Source organism: Helicoverpa zea, chromosome 22, assembly GCF_022581195.2.
Source record: "Helicoverpa zea isolate HzStark_Cry1AcR chromosome 22, ilHelZeax1.1, whole genome shotgun sequence".
NCBI classification, from domain to species: domain Eukaryota; kingdom Metazoa; phylum Arthropoda; class Insecta; order Lepidoptera; family Noctuidae; genus Helicoverpa; species Helicoverpa zea.
Genome location: NC_061473.1, coordinates 6,195,870 through 6,215,205, shown reverse-complemented (window position 1 = coordinate 6,215,205; position 19,336 = coordinate 6,195,870). Strand labels below are relative to the sequence as shown.

At 35.4% G+C, this 19,336-nt stretch overlaps 1 protein-coding gene across 8 annotated transcripts in view; it reads right to left on the bottom strand.

Moving 5' to 3' along the window:
- LOC124641179 (focal adhesion kinase 1) overlaps positions 1-19,336 on the bottom strand; it is a 155,399-nt gene that overhangs the window by 59,435 nt on the left and 76,628 nt on the right. The window contains exon 1 of one of the 8 annotated variants that reach the window (XM_047179176.1): positions 5,565-5,703. The exons of the other annotated variants lie outside the window; for them this stretch is intronic. The gene's annotated coding sequence lies outside the window, so the exon portion shown is untranslated. Of the gene's footprint in view, positions 1-5,564; positions 5,704-19,336 lie in introns of those variants that run through there. 8 annotated transcript variants of the gene reach the window in all.

Sequence of the window (19,336 nt, the reverse complement as noted above, 5' to 3'; positions counted from 1 at the left end):
AGCTGAGCACCAGTGCTTTACAAGAAGCGACTGCCTATCTGACCTCCTCAACCCAGTTACCCAGGCAACCCGATACCCCTTAGTTAGACTGGTGTCAGACTTACTGGCTTTTGACTACCCGTAACGACTGTCAAGGATGTTCAATGACAGCCGGGACCTACAGTTTAACGTGCCATCCGAAACACAGTCATTGGTGTCTAAGATATACTTAGAAAGTACATACAAACTTAGAAAAGTTGCATTGGTACTTGCCTGACCTGGAATCGAACCCGCGCCCTCATACTCGAGAGGTTGGTTCTTTGCCCACTAGGCCACCACGACTTTTAAAATTTGAAATTTTACTAATCCTAACTAATATTATAAATGTGAAAGTAACTCTGTCTGTCTGTCTGTCTTTTCTTCACGCCTAAACTACTGAACCGATTTGTGTGAAATTTGGTACAGACATAGTTTGGAACTTGAGAAAGGACATAGGATAGTTTTTATTTCAAAAAAAAAAATGAAAATAAAATTTATTCCGGACATATAGCGCCATCTATTGGTCAAACCAAAAATATGCCGGAAGTCACTATTCCATGCGAACGAAGTCGCGGGCAAAAGCTAGTATGTATTATAAATGCCTAAGTTAATCTACTTGTGTTTGTCCGGGTTTCACACCAAAACTATTGAACCGATTTAAATTGGTGCGGGAACGAGTTTCTTCAAAATATTGGTCAAACTGTTGGGAATAGCTAGTAAAAATAATACAACTGTTTTTTGGACACTATATAGTGTTTTAAACGAAATGAACGAAATGAATGAATGAAATGAAAGAAATGTTTTAAACATTTCTTGAATACGTATATACGTATTCGAGAAATTTAAAAAAAATGACGACGAAAACCCTCACCAAAATGGGTCAGACAAAGATTGAGGAGCTATCACAAAATTGTGCTAACACGAAAAAAACACTACAAATGACAAAAATCTTAGTCCCAGAATGGACATAATAGAGTTATTAAAAGAAGGCTACACCAGAACGCAAAGTTAGAACGAAACTCAAAATATCAGGATGAACGATTGACGTCTCAACCGGATGACCACAGTTAACACGTAATCACGTAACCATGACTTCCTTCCACGAGCTGGGCTTTGGACTTAAAATTCCACTGACAGAGATACTAAAAGCAGCAAAGGACTGACATTATGCATATTTATTCGGCCACAATAAGTATAGACTTCATGACAAAATGTGTGGTGTAAAATAAGAAGTAACGAGTAAATTGACACCTTATGTTGCATGTATACCTGCTTGATGTTGGAGCCTGCAATTACAAACAACCCGCAATGGATACAACAAGAAGACAAGTGTAATAACATCTTATGCTTATATGATTATGCCTTGTTCAAACTTGTCCAACTGCTCAAGAGCCAAGCCAACACGTCGGCCTTATCTTGTAACCACGTTTTTATAATTGCGCCTTTCCCCTTAATCTCATTCAGGAACTATGATCATAATGCCCTGATAAATTAATATAGCTGCATATTTTCCGTAATGTTTTTATTTTGAAGATTGGAGGCCAACCCGTGGTAGGTCGGAGGTAATTGAAAAATTAAATATCTGAAGTCGTTAAATTTCTGAGTAAATAAATAAGTAGTCATCATAATTACTTGTTTACTTCGTGGAAAGGCTCGATTTATTGTAGCTACAAAAAAGAATATTGAAATTGGAAGTGATGGACTTAATAAGATTGTACGACAAATTCCTTCGGACAGAACAAATTGACAATTAAGGAATATTGAAGATTCAGAAGAAAAAAAATGAGGAATTTTAAAATGAAATAGTTATTGAATTTTTGGAAACAGCAGGTAAAATTGATTATAATAAAGTGATCGATGTTGTTCGACACTAAAATACAAATAGCAATTAGGTAAAAAACTACCGTCTTTACAAGACAAACCCCTAAACAAAGAAAAAAGCTGATGTAACACGACACTAACCATGGTTTAGTCAGTTATACTCTAAGTTTAAACCTAGCGCGTGACTCAACTGTCCGAAACGGCTCGAGACGATTTGTTTAACAACAGCCGAGTTGCGTGTACGCATAAATATATGTAAATAACGTCATCAAACAGACAGCCAATAGGAAAGCGGTTTACGACTCATATATAAATAAAGATGTTGAGGAGTTTTGAAGAGAAAAATAAAGAAAGTTTGATGAATTCATTTGTAAGAGTTTTACGCATACAATCTTGATTTCAAGAGAGATTATATTGATGTAATTGCGTTGCGTGGTTATTCAGTGGATTCATATATGATTTTACATGAGATGATGATTGTGAGGTAACAATCTAGCTAGAGGATAAAGAATTTATAGCAAAAAAATCTCTTGTTGTGGTTAATTCTCTGACCATCCAAGAGCTAAATTTGTATCAAAATTAACCAAAAAGCAACTGAAAAATGTTACGATCCAAATTCAAATAATGTCCGTTAATGCGTTATTGACCAGGTAAAATAAATCAACAATTGATTACGTAATATTCAAATGGGTACAGTCACGGATTACTTTTAAATGTCAGGAAACGCCACCGATATGGCATTTTATCGAGAGACTTGACCTCATAATGACACAGGCTGGTAGATCAAGGATTCGAAGGAAATATCATTTACATGCATTAGACAAAATTGCAATATCGTTAACATTCTTACTTTGTTATTTTCCTCTTTTACTTGTTTCTTCATCATTTATCAGTTTCTCATTTCGGGTTGTGGCCTTTTATATATTTTTTTACGTACAATTCTGTAATTGTGTTTGCTTTGCACTTTCTAAGCGTATCTTAATTCTTAGACATCACTGACTCAGTAGAGGTCAAGGAAAACTTCTTGAGGAAACCTGAATTCCTCAATCCTCCATGCAAGCGTGGTGATAATGCTCATTGCTTCTCTGTATGAGAAGAAGCCTGTGCCCAGTGGAACGGTAAAAAATGTTGATGATGATGATATTTGCCTTTGTGAAAACCTTATTGAAGAAAACGTAGGTCAAACTGGTTTACTTTTGCTACTACTGAATTCGTTATACTACAATCAATTGGAACCAATCCAACGATTACAAATTTCGCTGACGACAACCGTGAACCGAGTAATAATATTTATAAAAACATTAATTGTGATACCAGTACGAAGACAGAACTACAATTATGTCTGTCAGTTAGTTTAATAAATAGAGTTAAAGAGGAATCTGGGAGGTCGGACATGACCCCGTTTTCTGAAGAATTTAGTTCACATTGATCAGTGTAAATATTGTGTAGGAACATGCTCTGAGAAAAGATAGTTGAGTAATGTTGCTATTTCATTTGTTTGGAGTTTGATTATATGTGAAACACTTTGGTTTTATTTCTTGTATCAAGATCTTTCTTGTCTTCGAAATTAGCAACATTTCCAAACCCATTGTTAGTTTCTCGTCTATCGTCATCTGCCTAGCCTTTTCCTAACTGTCGGGGTTGGTTTAACTCGGTGTTTTACTTTCTAGATTTTGTCTGTCTTTAAATAAACTTTTGGGACTATTATTTTGAGAAAGTTTAAGAGTAGTATTAACATTCGATCTGTTGGACGATTTGTAATAAATATCATTCGTTTCTGTAGTATCGTACACATAACTATGCTAATAGTAAAATACCTTGAATAATGTCTAAAATATGCAATCCACACTTGAATTACATGTATGTCTAGGTTATCAACTGAGACCTAAGGTGTAGCATATAGTTTTGAAACTGTGTCATGTTTTACAGGTTTAGACAACTTTATATGACCTATAGTACATTCTTCATTGTCGTTGACTACCATATCTGAATTTATATTAGAACTAACTGATTTTCGCGTATCCACAAGAGTACCGACAGAACTACATGCCACATCTAGTGAAACCCTTTCAAGTTTAAGTATACTTTTTAACTCAATCGGTAAACGGTGTCGTAGTGAAAACTTAATAGGGTTATTTTGAAATACTAAATATAGAGTAAGAATAAGGCTACTTGATTTATCATTGAATTTTGTTAGCAAATCTATACCGTTATTAGAAACTGAAGAGTTTGTTGTATTAATTAAACGAACAAATCTCAGTAACCAATGGTCCGATTCAAACAATCTTTAAGCGTTAGGTAGCCCATATATCTGAGAACACTACAGGCCTTATCCGGGTACGCAAAGTAGTTCACTCAGGATGAGGGTGACACCGCGGGAAATAGCTAGTGTTTCCATATGGGTGTCAAGTGTTGGGTGGTCTCTGATACAAATAGATCAAGACGTTTCCTGCGAGTTTTAAAGAGGTGCTCAAACAAGATAACTGTTTATATGTTTTGAAAGCTTATGAAGATGTAATTTGTTACAGTCACAATATCAAAGGTTTTGTTAGAATTATCGGACACTATATTTTGATGGAGCTTATTAAGTTTATTTGTATTATTCTTTTAATCATTTGAACTTATTATTTTTACTTAGGTTGTTCTTTTACAGGTATGACGGTTATATCAATGAAATGTGAGTCGAATCTACTATTTTGAACATATTTTTTAAAAATCTTGAATTTAAAAAATCATCATCATCCTCCGAGCCTTATTCCCAACTATGTTGGGGTCGGCTTCCAGTCTAACCGGATTCAGCTGAGTACCAGTGCTTTACAAGAAGCGACTGCCTATCTGACCTCCTCAACCCAGTTACCCGGGCAACCCGATACTCCTTGGTTAGACTGGTGTCAGACTTACTGGCTTCTGACTACCCGTAACGACTGCCAAGGATGTTCAATGACAGTCGGGACCTACAGTTTAACGTGCCATCCGAAACACAGTCAATGGTGTCTAAGATATACTTAGAAAGTACATACAAACTTAGAAAAGTTGCATTGGTACTTGCCTGACCTGGGATCGAACCCGCGCCCTCATGCTTGAGAGGCTGGTACTTGAATTTAAAAAATATATGTAGTATTCTATGTATAAATGATTTCATTATTCCTAAACTCACTTTCTTCACAGAAAACAATACAAAATACTGTTATTTACACAAAACTATTTCAGTTTCGTCACGTTAACTGTAACAGATGTGCCCAAACGTTGAAAAGCCCAATAAAACCGAGTTCTAAATAAAAGTGCTCGTGAAGAAGATTGACAGTCTCGACTGCAGTTAAAACGTCCCGTTTATTTCTAATGCAGCATAAACATTCACACAAAGAAACTCTGTTTTAAACTATGGAGAAAATTGTGAAAACTTTCTCTGTTCAGTTTTTTATCGATCATTTTGTATTAAATGAAGAGCTTTCAGCAAGTGATACACGATGTAAAATAATGTGCGTTTGCAAAAGCCTTGATTGTCTTGTTGAACATCTTGTAAAGTTGTAAGATGTACATTTAAGATTTAATAGGCAGTTTATACAAATTAAACATAAAAGCCAAACATGGCTATTTGACTAGCATTCTCAGTTATAAATCACATGCTTTAACAGGAAGGCAATGGTCACAAAAAACAATGACTAATAAGGTAACTATGTCTGAAGATCTAAAAACTCAGTAAAAAGAAACAAATAAATAAAAACCTTTCAAAAATTCACAGTTCACAGAAAAGCACAGAACAATGGCACATCGATAAACTTCGTTGGATTTCGAAAATCGAACTCGCGGTGATTCGCTATTTCAAACTTCGAACGCGCGGTCCGCGCCGCAAGCGCAGCGGCCTGAGACTGGCTGGAGACGAAGCACACCGCTCGCATCATTCACCTTTGGCACCCGTCTCTTTCGCACATACAGAGCTTATGAAAGCTAGAATGGGACGTCAAATGTGGTCATTTTTCTCGGGATGACGCGGAGGCGTAATTTCGCAAGGCTCTACAGTCAAGGACGATTTACAAAACATTGGATTAATATAAATAAAATGTGATATTTAATGTCAGCTGGCTGTAACGGGTGATGGCGGTGAGGCGAAACGTTATTTCTATTTTTAGGTCATGCTGTAGGTACGGTATTAAATAGTTTACTGTCATATTAAATTATAGGGCCAGCGACAAAAATATCTAGCAAAAATAAATTACAAGAGAAAAAGAGAGTCAACATATTTTAGAAGCCAAAACCAGAACTTGACAAAAAAAGTTTAGTAAATAAAAAAAAAGTTGCATTTAATGTATGATAATTTATCAGAATTCCCGTTTCGTTTTAATATTGCTAAGGAAATCCGTTATGACACGAATCCATTCTCTAAAAGATATTAAAAAAAACTCAGTCAGTTATTTATAGCGGATACAAAATAAAATGTACTTAGGTGCAACATATTACTGATTTTACTTAGCTCCGTATAAAGTCAATACACTCTACGATATGACATTAAAAGTAATTGCCCAGTGCTGAGTTTTTGCTCATATCGAACTAACCATTGTAACGAGAGAAACAGAAGACCCACTTCCAATTCTTATAACTATATTTTTAAAAAGATACGATATGTATTTACTACTATACCTACTGATAAAAAGGTGAAGGAAAACATCTTGAGGAAACCTGGACTATAGTCTGAAATCACCAACCCGCATTGAGCAAGCGTGGTGATTAATGCTCAATCCTTCTCCGTGTGAGAGGAGGCCTGTCCCAGCTGTGGGACGATAAAAAGGCTGCAACAGTAACAGTATGTATATAGGTAAATCTATTTTACGGAAGGTGGTTAAAACACCTGCCTCTAGCGTAAGGAGTGGGTGCGGTGCCAGATTAGGCAAGTATCAACGTCAGTGAGAGTGAGCTTCTAAATATATCTTTAAAATCAATGACTGTCGGTGAAGGGGGGGAATTGTTGAGAGACGGACATCAAGTCTTCAAACTTATCAATCCACCCTAAACAAATGAGTGATTAACGCTCATTCCTCCTCTGTACGAAGAGAGGCCTGTGTCCTGAAGTGGGGCAGTAATAAAGGCTGATGATGACCTGGCTGATGACATGACTCTTTTTTTTTAACAACGTCAAAAATCGTCTAATCACCCTTCCGCTATGGGTTAGCAGCGGTGAGGGAGTGTCAGACTCTTACTGACTAAAAACCGTCGTGTTCCGTCGCAGGCCTTTTATGTACCAGGGCCGCGGTAACTCTTTCGAACAATCGCGCAGCCCGGGATGATGATATGACTTTCGTGAAAGCAGCATATAAAACTGTTTGAGTGTTTATCGAACTTTGTATAGAATTGATCTACTAATGTTTCTGTTATCTCGTCTAGGCAATATAAACTTACGAAGGCAAGTGTTATACCAATAAAATGCAATTAATCCGTCGTTATGCTACGGTATGCGAGGTCTTGTCTAGGTAAACTCAATATTTAAGCTCATATCAGGTTACAATATTTATTTATGAATTCGGCCTGCTGTTTTATAGACTTTGTGTGTATTTTTTAAAGATTGGAATCAATTAATCGGTTTACTTAATTTAATTTTAACATGTTTTCTGGTTTGAGCTTTATCAAGAACCGCTAAATGAAGTTATTAATACCAAGAGAACCACATTAGGTACCCTTATACAATGTTCTTAGATAAGTGTGAACTTGCAAATGACAGAAATAAAGCTGTGGATGAAGAAATATTGATACTAAATAAACCTGAAGATACTCTAGACGGAACTAGAAAGAAAACAGCTGGGTTTAGGTCAGTAGAAATCTGATGCTGCAGTCTGGCAGCGGTAGCCTGCACCCACGGCATAGAGGTCATTCTATGCTTTCCCACAAAAAAGGTGATGCTGTTTTAGAGATATAGATGACAGTAGAAAAATAACAATAATTACAACAAGCAAACACAACGTAAAGAAATGCTATGTAAGTGTAACACATTATCATTTAGATACATGAACACGGAAACACAAGTACGTCAAGCTCACACTTAGGCCGTTACTCAGCCGCGTTCACATCTATGAATTATGGATTTATTATTATTTATGCACTAAGTTTTAAATGCGGTTGCACTCGGGGATTAGAGTATGAAGAACAGATTTCTACAGGCAAAATACATGCGCATAACTATGAGCACAAAGAATATTATAATCAAACGCATAATAATAAGAAACCAAATATTCAGAAAATAAACTAAAAAATAAGTGATTAGAAAAAACAAAGAATACAATATGCAAAAAGTATTATAATGAAGAAAATAAACAAAAGAATGATTAGAAAGACAAAGATTATTTTAATGAAATAATTGAAAATGGGTTTACAAATCATAAATAAGATTTTAAAAATCCAGCAAAATATAACTCTTTCTAAATTGTTCCAGCGTAGTAGGAATGAAAAGCGAAGGAAAGGCTGCGAGCAAGATAAACAAAAAATGATGAAGGTAGGTTGTCAGCGTGTTAATGAGCACACAACCGAGCTCGTTTTCACAGCTAATTATAAGCAAAGAAAGCTTCAGGCTTTAGGAAAATAAAAATAATTTTATCACAAGAGTGGATCTTGCAAAACCTCATGACAATGGTGGAACGATAAAAGCAGGATAACAGGTTATTTAGAATTAAGAATGAGCTGAAAGAGCAAGTAATGACCAAATATCAGATTAAATACAATATTTCTTTTCAAAGACAGACATTATCTGCTTAGCTTTTTTCTAAACTATTCTGGGGTCGGCTTCCAGTCTTAACCCGACGCGCTGAATAGGACTATTGTTTTACATGATGCATTGCATACCTAACTTTCACTCGTAAGACTTTTATTAAACTATTTGGCTTCTGTTCCCTGTAAAGACTGTCAAATATGTACAATGTACATATAACAATCAAAGTAACGTGTCTTCCGAAACATCGACTCGTCTTGACAAGATGGGCACCATGTACCAATTAAAAGCACAAACCCTAAGATTGTTATTTAGCCACAGGCATACAGACAGACAAACAAACAAAAACACAGCAATATTTACTAGAACGGTAGAGTAATATTTCATAAATATGTGTAAGCTCGGCCTAGACGAGTAACAGTAAATGGTATAAGTAGATGACGTACATAATGACTCATGTAAACATTGCTGGTTCGATCATGAGGAACGTTCACTTTTTACTTAGGCTTGTGTTGTTAGTCAGCGATGGGAAGCGAAAGCTAAACTATCATTAAGTTGAAGCGTTTTGTAAGAACACCCTTATTTCAGGAACTACTGGTCCGATTTGCAAAATTTTTGCGGTGATAGATAGCCCATTTGTTGGGCAGTATAGAAACATATAGAAGCTTTTTTTATCAGGGTACACATAGTGAAATCGCTGTCAGAAGCTAGATATGACCATAAAACTAAAAGTAACTAATAGAATCCGCGATTGGCTCCTAAGCTTTTATTTAAGTTCTCTCTTAGCAGAAACAAATAATAATTTTACAAACATAAGGAAATTGGGTTCTGAGAAATGACAATTGTTATGAAAACATATATTATGACTGTATGAGGAAGTTATTATAAGTTATTAGTTCCATACTCACAAAGAGAAAGGCACAATACGTGTAAAATTAGTGGTGTTTATGGAACTGACGTAATTATTTATAAATGCCAGACATATACATTTGACCTTTTAATTAACTTAGTGTTTATTTTGTGACGTTAAGGACAAAATATTGGCTTTTCCCTTCTGTTTTCCTTGAATCGAATAATTTTATTTCCCTATTTACAATGAACTATGTACGAGTAGGTATATGTTCTCCGTGACTCCCTCTTCATCTTGAGAGAACTACTTCCAGTACCCGGACAAAAACTGGCCAATGTATTTTCTCCGGCTTTAGAATATGTATCTAAAGGCTCTGAAACAAAAAAAAAACACTCTTAGAAAGATACACTATCCCCGGGTTACATAAGCTATATTTTGTCCAGGTACGGGCAGAAGTTTTCACGAGACGCGGGAGAACCCGGTAGTTTTAGCCTGAAAGCACGATAGACAGACAGCTTTAGCATTTTTAATCTTAAGTACGGCTGTTATGATCAAAGGTCTTTCTCTCAAAACAGCTTTAGCTTCGCTTTCACTGTGCACAGGGCTAAATCGAATCGTGCGCAGGAATCGTGACCACCTTTAAATAGGCAATATGTACAAACCTACAAACAGTACACATGTGTGAATTAATAGTTCATTATATTGCCTTTGTTGGCCCGCGGCTAAGTTTTGACTTTCCTTTTAATTGTTTCCTAAAGGCGTGTTGTGTCTGATAAGAAAGTAATGGGTTTTAATTTCGACAGTCTTGGTTTTAAAAGGAATTAGTTTCTTTGAACTAAATTATTGTTGATTAATTTGTAATAGGTACATATATAATAAATATTCAAATCTATATATAGTAAGTAGATTTAGCAGCGTCCCTTCGGAACTATTCAATGCACCTAGATAAAAACTAACTATAGCCTTTGTCAACAAAAGGGCCACCTAATACCGACTTTTAGAAACAGGTTCATTAGTTCCTAACTTTAGCGCGTTCTTAAAAAAAAACTCTTCAACTGTATAATATTAAGTAAGCCTCTATATTTTAGAGATCAGATTTGGTCTTTAGCTGTCTTGTATTTAAACACTATATGCGGAAATTTTGAAAGGAAAATTTCTTGAGTTTCCTACCTGTTTCCTGCATTATTTGGCAGCGAATTACCAGAAATAAGATCTTATCAATGTTCATCAGGTTAAACACGACATCGCAAAGCAGGAAAATCTTAAGCAACATGTTTCCTCAAGATTTTACACCCATTCATACGTACTTAATTAAGTATATTAATATTTGTTCATGTTGTGAGGAAGGTGATGAGTATGAACGTGGACGGATATAGTGGAACAGGAAGACCAAAGAAACGATGGATGGATTGTGTGAAAGTAGATATAGTAAGAAAGAATGTTACTTGTGAGATGACGGCAGATTGAAGAGTATGGACAGAGACAACATGCTGCCCCGACCCTAAATAAAATTGGAATAAGGGCAGGAGTATGATGATGAATATTTTATATAGAATTTTAAGCTGAACGGTTTATTTATTTTCTTGAACTTGCTAATCCGATTTGAAAAATTCTTAAAATTTTTCTAGAAAAGCTACAGCCTACATTTTATCCTCGAGCACGGAGTAGTTCCCACAGAACGCTGGCTTTGTGACCAACAAACCAAGACACTATAATCTCTATATTTCCGTGAACACCGGTGACAAATCTTCAGTTTTATTGTTAAACTTGGGTGATCTTTCTCCAGCTCGCAACTTCGGCCACGTTCGGCTTATGTCGGACAGTTTCGGGTCTCAAGTACCGAAGTTGGTAGTCCGCTGGTATTTATGGGCGAAGCATGTTTTATTGCTAGAAACTTGAATAATATGAAGACCGTATTGTGCATCTTGTGGTAGATTGGAGAGGTCGGTCTTGAATTACTATATTCAAACTAACTTTGGAAGACTAAAATAAGTAAATTAGTTAAGAGAGAGTTTTAGAATCCTTGCTAACATAGTAAATGAGATAGATGAGGTGCTGGAGAGAGAAAAAGATAGAATAAAAAACAATCTGTATCTTATTTACTTCTTAAGTAATCTTACTACACTTAAATGAATATCCTCAGGTCTGTAACAAACCACATTGACTAAGTTTTTTAATTGGGTGGCTAGAAGTTTTTCAGAACAATGCATAAAGAGGTTAAACTTAAGTTTAAACGAAGTAATTGCATTGTAGCTAGGAGCTCAAATACAATCATAGGTCAGCATCAGTCATTCATTACATAGGAACATAGTTTACGCAAATTGAGTAATTAAAAACCCCTTTAACATTTCCATTCCACACTTATTGATAAACCAGATTTCTGATAAAGGAATGGAAACAGACAAACATTCACAAGAAGTTCAACTGATGACATCAAGATCCTGAGTACTAGTGTAATCGTCAATATCCCATATAGGGAGCCATGACGAGTGTATTTGCATTGCATACGCGAACTGATTGGAAAATATATAAATGAGATCGGTTAGAGATAAGTCAGCTGTATGTGGATCGGAAGTTTAGAGAAAAAGTATACCCCTTACCCACATAAAATATAGCTTATGTTATATTAATATTAACGCGAGGTTAGTGTGGTTAAAGTTTTGTTCAAATACGTTTAGTAGTTTCAGAAATTTAGACAAACAAACATGCAAAACATCCCCATTACAATATTATCAAGACTGGGCGTTTTTTTAGGGATACTTTTTAATTGTATAGATGGACGAAATAGTAGGAACAGCGAAAATGAATAACGCTTATTTAGGTAGGTAATATATAAATTTTGCCAAAAAACCGTAGCATATTCTAATTCTTAAATATCAAGTTTCACCCTTAACCCCTCTATTTCTCAGCAGGCTAAACTTCTAGTCTAGACAGGCATGACTAATCAGAGTTTAGATATACCCAGCAGTTTAACAGCAACCGCGGTATTTCTAAGATCTAGACTGGTAGACTATTAGTATTCTGCAGTCGTTTTGTCTTAGAACTAAGGGTGTGTTTAGACGGCCCTAGTTAGAGCAAGTAGATGGTCAGTATAGTTTTATTATGATTACTAGCTCGTCTGGTAGGTTCTTTGGCAGATGTTTTGGGTATTGTGTTGATATTTAAAAGTTGCTGTGTTTAATTATTTTCGTAAAACAAGCGATGACGATATTTTTTAAAAGAAGCTTTTTGAAGAAATATACAGCCTATCGTTTTGATACAGTTTTTCAGAATAATAACGACCTATTCGTAGAGAAATATGATCTACAAGCTATTTCCCACAGTTCCACTCGAGTCCTGAAAACTACTTTCCGCAACTGAATGAAAAGCAGCCGATATTATATCTCACTCTCTAGGCAGTTAGTCCGTATACCGAAAATTTTGACCGGTTCTGTAGTTTTGGTAGGAAAATCGCACAGAAAAGTTACTTATACAATTATAATGCTAGTGAGGATCGTTCCTATCAAGATGAACAATCCAATTGATCACAGTCTTATGTAAACGCGGCACATTTACATACCATTGAATATGCATTGTGACATAATTACAAGCAGATTAATTAGAACTTCCACAAGTTTTTCCTCCTCTCAGCAGTCGGAAATAAGGTTTAACTATTCCACTATTAGTTGGAACTGGATTAGTTAATTATTGAAACGTTATGGTAAGTCTGATTCGTAAGAGTTTCTGAGAGTAGTGTCCCAGTAGTAACTATTCTGTCATACTAATTACTTAAGTGTTCTAGTAATAGTTCACGATTAGTCGAAATTACGTCACAGTCAGTTCTTGGATGGATTTTCATTAGATATGTTAATCTATTTCATAATAAATCAGTCCTAGTTTTAGCTGATGATAAACCAGGGATCTATATATTTATATAGATAAAATATATGCCTAATTACTATAAATACTATAGGAATGTATTTATTTATGAACAAGGAAAAATCAGTAAATTAGTTCACATGCTTTTAAGAGATCGTAATAATGATGACGATGTAAAATAGTATTTTTTCCCAAAGTTTTCCTTGATGTATCACTGATAATGTTGTTTTGGGGAAATCTCGTGTTACCGTCATTAAACTGATGACATGAAGATGAAAATGGTACCAACCATTAGTAGATGTAAATAAGTGCACCTCGGGAACTTATCTGCCAAGAACATTTTGATATAGTTTTTGACACATTTTAACATGTACCTAAACCACCACAACGTAAAATAAGCCTCGGACCGGCTAAAACGATCCTAGTATTAGGTAGATTTTTAGTCGATAAGAGTCTCGTATGGCCGATTTCGGCCACGGCGGCTGTTCTCATTTTAAGGAGATCAGCCAGCTGCGCAGGACATATTATAGTGCACGGGCATTTGCGCAGACACAGGTGCACTCCCTATTCCTTCACTCTCATAACCCGATGGAACAGCAGTCTGGTATATCCCTACAGCGACCCTCATCGGAGGATAGTCCGTGAGGATTTTCCCCATGCTAGAAGAAAATATTACCTCATCATCTCTTTAGCCTCCCAGAGAAGGAGTTACTCAATTCGACTGAATACGTTTATCAGGCACCAAAGAACATTTTAAACATAATCCTTACATATTTTAACATCACAAAATATGTGTAAGATTATCGTAGAGTAACATTAAGTCGGTATAATCTGTGGTGTGCACGACTGCTTCCATATAGGGCCAGCTATCGGAAACTGGAAGGCGATGCTGTTCACACGATGCCAAGGTCTGTGCTGTGACTAAGAGTTTGGGTGTTGGGGGATATTCCTTAAAATGTTGTCTGGGATTTAACTAGAAAGAGGTATGGAGAAATCTGCTTTCAACGACAAAAACCACATTCAAATTGGTAAAGACACATAGCGGTCAAAATTATACACTTTTGCATTGAGAGAAAAAATATATATAACAGGGTACAATCTTTAAGTACATGCTCTATTAAAAAAAAAATGACGAAAAAGCTTAACAATCGAAATACGTAGGTAACTCTAAACTTAACTATGATTACATATTAGCCAACAGTGTCGATAATAGGCATGATGACAAATTTTTAAATTCCTTTGTATGATGTAGGTATACGTCTATTTTATATGAAAAATTATTAATTTTAAGAAAATGTGAAGTTTTTTTATCAAATAATTGCATTTTTCTCTGTCCACTTTGAATCCGGCGCGAAAACGCTTGTCAGTGTCATGTCGTCACTTGTGACGTCACGACTGAAATTACAAGACGCAAGTAAACAACGCTCGTGCAATAATTAAGTTTTTTGTGTTATTAAATATGAATTCGAAAGTGCATAGGTGTTGTGGGGTCCCCCAGTGTAAGAACACATCCAAAACAACTCCTGATAAGTTATTTGTGTACGTTCCTCAAAATAAAAAAATACGAAACAAGTGGCTTAAACTTGCAAGGCGAGATTCAAAAGCAATATTGCCCAGGGTACAACTTTTTTTTTGTGAAAATCACTTTGATGTAAGTTATTACATAGTTCTCTAGATTCTAGCATAGTTTATAATGTAAATAACTATTTCGAGGTTAGGTTTAATCTCTCATTGTTTTTTAATTAAACTAGTATACTTACATGGAAGTTTTAACATTTCTAAATTCAGCTGAACAAAAATCTTTATTTGATGCCAAAAACTTTCCCAGCATTATGATATCAATTCTAGGCAAATTAGCGCTGTTTGCCTTGATAAATCCGGGCTCCATAACTCGTGTTATAAACAATTAATTAATTAAAAACAAAGATCGCAGTGGAAGTTCACAATAACGAAATGTGACGTTCGCGCGCTTTCGCGCGAGTTGTTTTGAGAAATGACGTCACGAGCTCTGATTGGTGTTCAAGATATCATGGCGGATTGCCTTATTTCGTAATTTTATTTTATAAAAATACATATTAATCACATTATTAACAAAGAAAACAATGCGCGTTTTATATTCCAAGCTTCAAGTTTAATTTAATAAATATATTATTTTAATGATTTTTGATTACTGTCATCATGCCTATTATTATTTTCTATTGAACAAAATAATTGGAAATTAATGATTTTTATAGATTACCAATTTCCAACTGTGAGAAAGCGGTAAGAAAATCTTAATGAATAAAACGGAAAATATGGTCACTCTAACTATGCTTTTTCTTGTGTAAAAACATTTTATGCTAATGCTTATCCATTGACTTTGGTTGAAAACCTTCTATCGGAACTAATTGACATGCTATTGGTTGAATACCGTCAGGTCAATGCAACATAACTGCATTTTAATACATTATACTAAAGCTTAAGAGTTTGTTTGTTTGAACGCTCAAATATCAGGAACAACTAATCCGATTTACAAAAGTCTTAAGAGTGTTAGATAGCTCATTGTGTAAGGTACGGTCAACGAAATAGTTACCACGGGACGCGGCTGAAACCGCTGGCGGAAGCCAGTTATACATAAAATGTAACATTTATAATTTTAATTTAATGATACACAAAAACCACATTTCCGATGCAAAATCAATGCAAATGTTTAAATAACTATTTCATTTCGTATTCAAACGCACTTCATTTTTAATGCAAAGCTATCCGCGACCAGATATCATATATTAATAAACAAACAAAATTAACTCATTTCGATGCACCATACGGAATAATTAGTATCTGATTTATTATATATATTTTTTTTTTATAGAACAACATATTGACTATTATATAATGTCTGTCAATCGTAGACATATTAGCCTTGCAATTTTGAACAAAAATAGACGATTAGTCAATGATAATTAACATTTAAATCAATCAACAATTTAAACTTAAAACAAATGAAAGAGACGTTTTATTTTGACATCTCCGAAACGTCAAGATGTCATTTTGAAGTAAATTTTTATAACAAAGGTCTATATTAAAAGCTGTCTGTTCCCCGTGGTTGCACTATTCCGTGGATACTACTTGCCGCACCCGGATAAAAATAGGTAGCCCATGTACCTGTATACTTTCTCAAGTTATGTCATTTAAATCGGTTCGGTAGTTTTTACAAAATTATTATCTACATTTTAGTATGTATTGAGGAAGTAAGGTTGGCTATTCCAGTCGCTGTATCAAAATCGATTAGGGATACGAAACTATCTTAATAACGCCCGATAACCCTACAAATGACTACAATCCGATTATTCAAACTAGATAACAAGCTTCAAGATAACATACCAGCGACCCAAACATCGATTAGTCGCACACTAATTACCGATTAACGAGTACTCGATTGCGCGTCAAACTAATCGATATATCATTGAAACAATAGATAATCTAAACAATCTACACATTATCGGAGTGTCCGCCAACTGATATTCTAGGCGGGGTCGATGACCGCCGCGCATAGACTAAGTTCGCAGATAAGATACTCGATTGTAGTGGTCAGTCGAAGTTTTCCAATTTTGAGTGCGGAACTGTCTCAATATGGATGTAAGTGGTTTAGTTCTGAGATATGCGTGAAGTTGGATGTGCTTTGTATGTGGGTGTGTAGGTTATGACGTTTATTTGTTTTTGTATATAATTGAATAAAGATTGGTATATATTCTTACATGCACATGGTACATTTATACGTCTTAGTTAATATTTATTAGGATACATGACACTTTTTTTGCCTGTATTGTCCCACTGCTGGGCAGAGGCTTCCCCAAAGACTCAAAAGATCGAGAGGTGTGGAGGCAAAATGGGAAGGCCTTTGCCCAGCAGTGGGACAATACATAACACTATTTTATAAAAATTCTTTAGGACAATGTCAAATAGATACAAAACGTCTTGAAAACACCTTTTCGTTTTTTTTTACCTTTCAATTAATCACAGAAAAAGACAAAAAGTAATTTACTTCTAGAGTAGGTTTCTGAACAGTTTTATCGCTCTTTTCCCAACCAATATACCCAGAAAATTATTCCACCAACTATGCGAGGTACCATTTCAGCGGCACAACATAATTACAAGCAAGTGTCCCCTCTGCAATAACCAGACGTGTCTGCTCTATGGTCAGGGCAATTGCACGGCTGGCGCTTTGCCAGAGACAAGCAATTTTATTAAAAACTCTCCGACTATTGTTAACATCTGTTGCATTTATTCACATGTGTTGCGCGGGATTAATTCATAATAGTATATTAGGTTTTTTTTTTGAAGTTACAAAGTTTTGGTTGGTAAGTCGTGTCATGTTTAGGAGATTTTATAAGAAGTTAGTAGTAAATTGATTGTAGAATAGCTGATGTATAGAAGTAGGTACATATTATCATGTTAAAGTTAATTGTTGATATATAATTTTAAAGTACTACAGTTGTTTGGATAAGACAGAATAGTACTTTAAAATGTATTTTCTGGCATAGTTTACAGTTCCTTTTTTTAATTATTTATTATTCAATTCTACAATTCAGAGTTTCACATCACATAGCATTCTGCTCCATTAAGTTTTATTTTAAAATCGCGTTATGACCAGTGATTTATCGAAATGACATAACCATACAGGACATATTGGCTACAATAGGATGCTGTTTAAATAAATTTTATCCTGAAAGTTAACGTTGACTAAATCACTTTCGATTTCACAATATTTGTAAGGATACATTCAAGTGTTTACACACTTGAAATTATCAATGACCAACCCTCAATGAGTCGACGAATCTATCTGTAGGAACTATAGATACATTCAGTCAGACATACCGGCGCAAACGCACACAATGCTTGCGTGGGTGGCCGGCCGCAGCCAAAATATTTATATGGCAACACTACTGAATGTTTACGACAGTTCGTAATGTAATTGACATTTTAAAGTATGGCAATACTGAGTGGTAATGGGGAAGGATATTGCTAATCTACCCACTGTTTTTTGGGAGCCGTAAAAGTTTCAATTACTTGTTTGTACGGAAATATTTCACTACTAATTGTTCCCCGCAGTTCCACCCGCGTGCTGAACTATTTTCCGCACTCAGATTAAAATAACCTATGTATGTTCTTTCTCAGATTCTAGACTTGTATATTTATTAACAGAATATATTTACATACCTAGCCTTTTCCCAACTATGTTTGTGTCTCCTTCCCAGTCTTATAACTGAATACCAGTATTTTACATGGAGCGACTGCCAATCTGACCTCCTCAACCCATTCAACAGATATCAGAATCAGAATAACTGCACAAATGACTCAATAGTACCCTCGAAACGCACCCACGTTCCACACACACACACATACATACATACTTTACTGTATGTAGGTATATGATGTGGTAGTGCAGTTGAACTTTGAAGGTATAACTTTAAGTTTGTAAAGTACAGCGCGGCTTCCGGCTTCTACTGTCCTTTGTCGTGTAAAAGGTGTTTGTGTCTCACATCTGTTTGATAGTTTGTTTGTTCTTTAATAAATATCGCGTGGAATAAATTCTGTCGATAATCTTATGATTATGTTTCATGATTTTTTAGGCTTTGATTTCTCTCTATTATATCCATTTGAATCTTTGCGCTGATTCTCGTTGAGTAGCTTTGCTTGTCAGTTGGCTACTATTGTTAAGTCGTCAAAAAACATAACTGGGATAACAATTTTGATATTCAATATTTCATATGTTTTGGCATTTTGCTAGTTATTATTCCGATGTCTAGTTGCCAAAAAAATACCAAAGCAAGCATACAGATTTCCGCAAACGCCGAAGGCACAGACGCCAGCATGTCAAGCTAAGATTTCAATGTTATGACCACAGATTATTTTTTTGAGCCTGTATTGTCCCACTGCTGGGCAAAGGCTTCCCCAATTTGTGTCTACACCTCTCAATTGTTCAAGTGTTGCCGCCAATCAGGGTCTTAGGCGTCCAGGTTTTCCCGCACATTTATATTGTCGTCTATACTATAGAATTTCCTAATCAACATTAAACTTTACTCTGTAGCATAAGGTTAGGAAACTTTCACAGA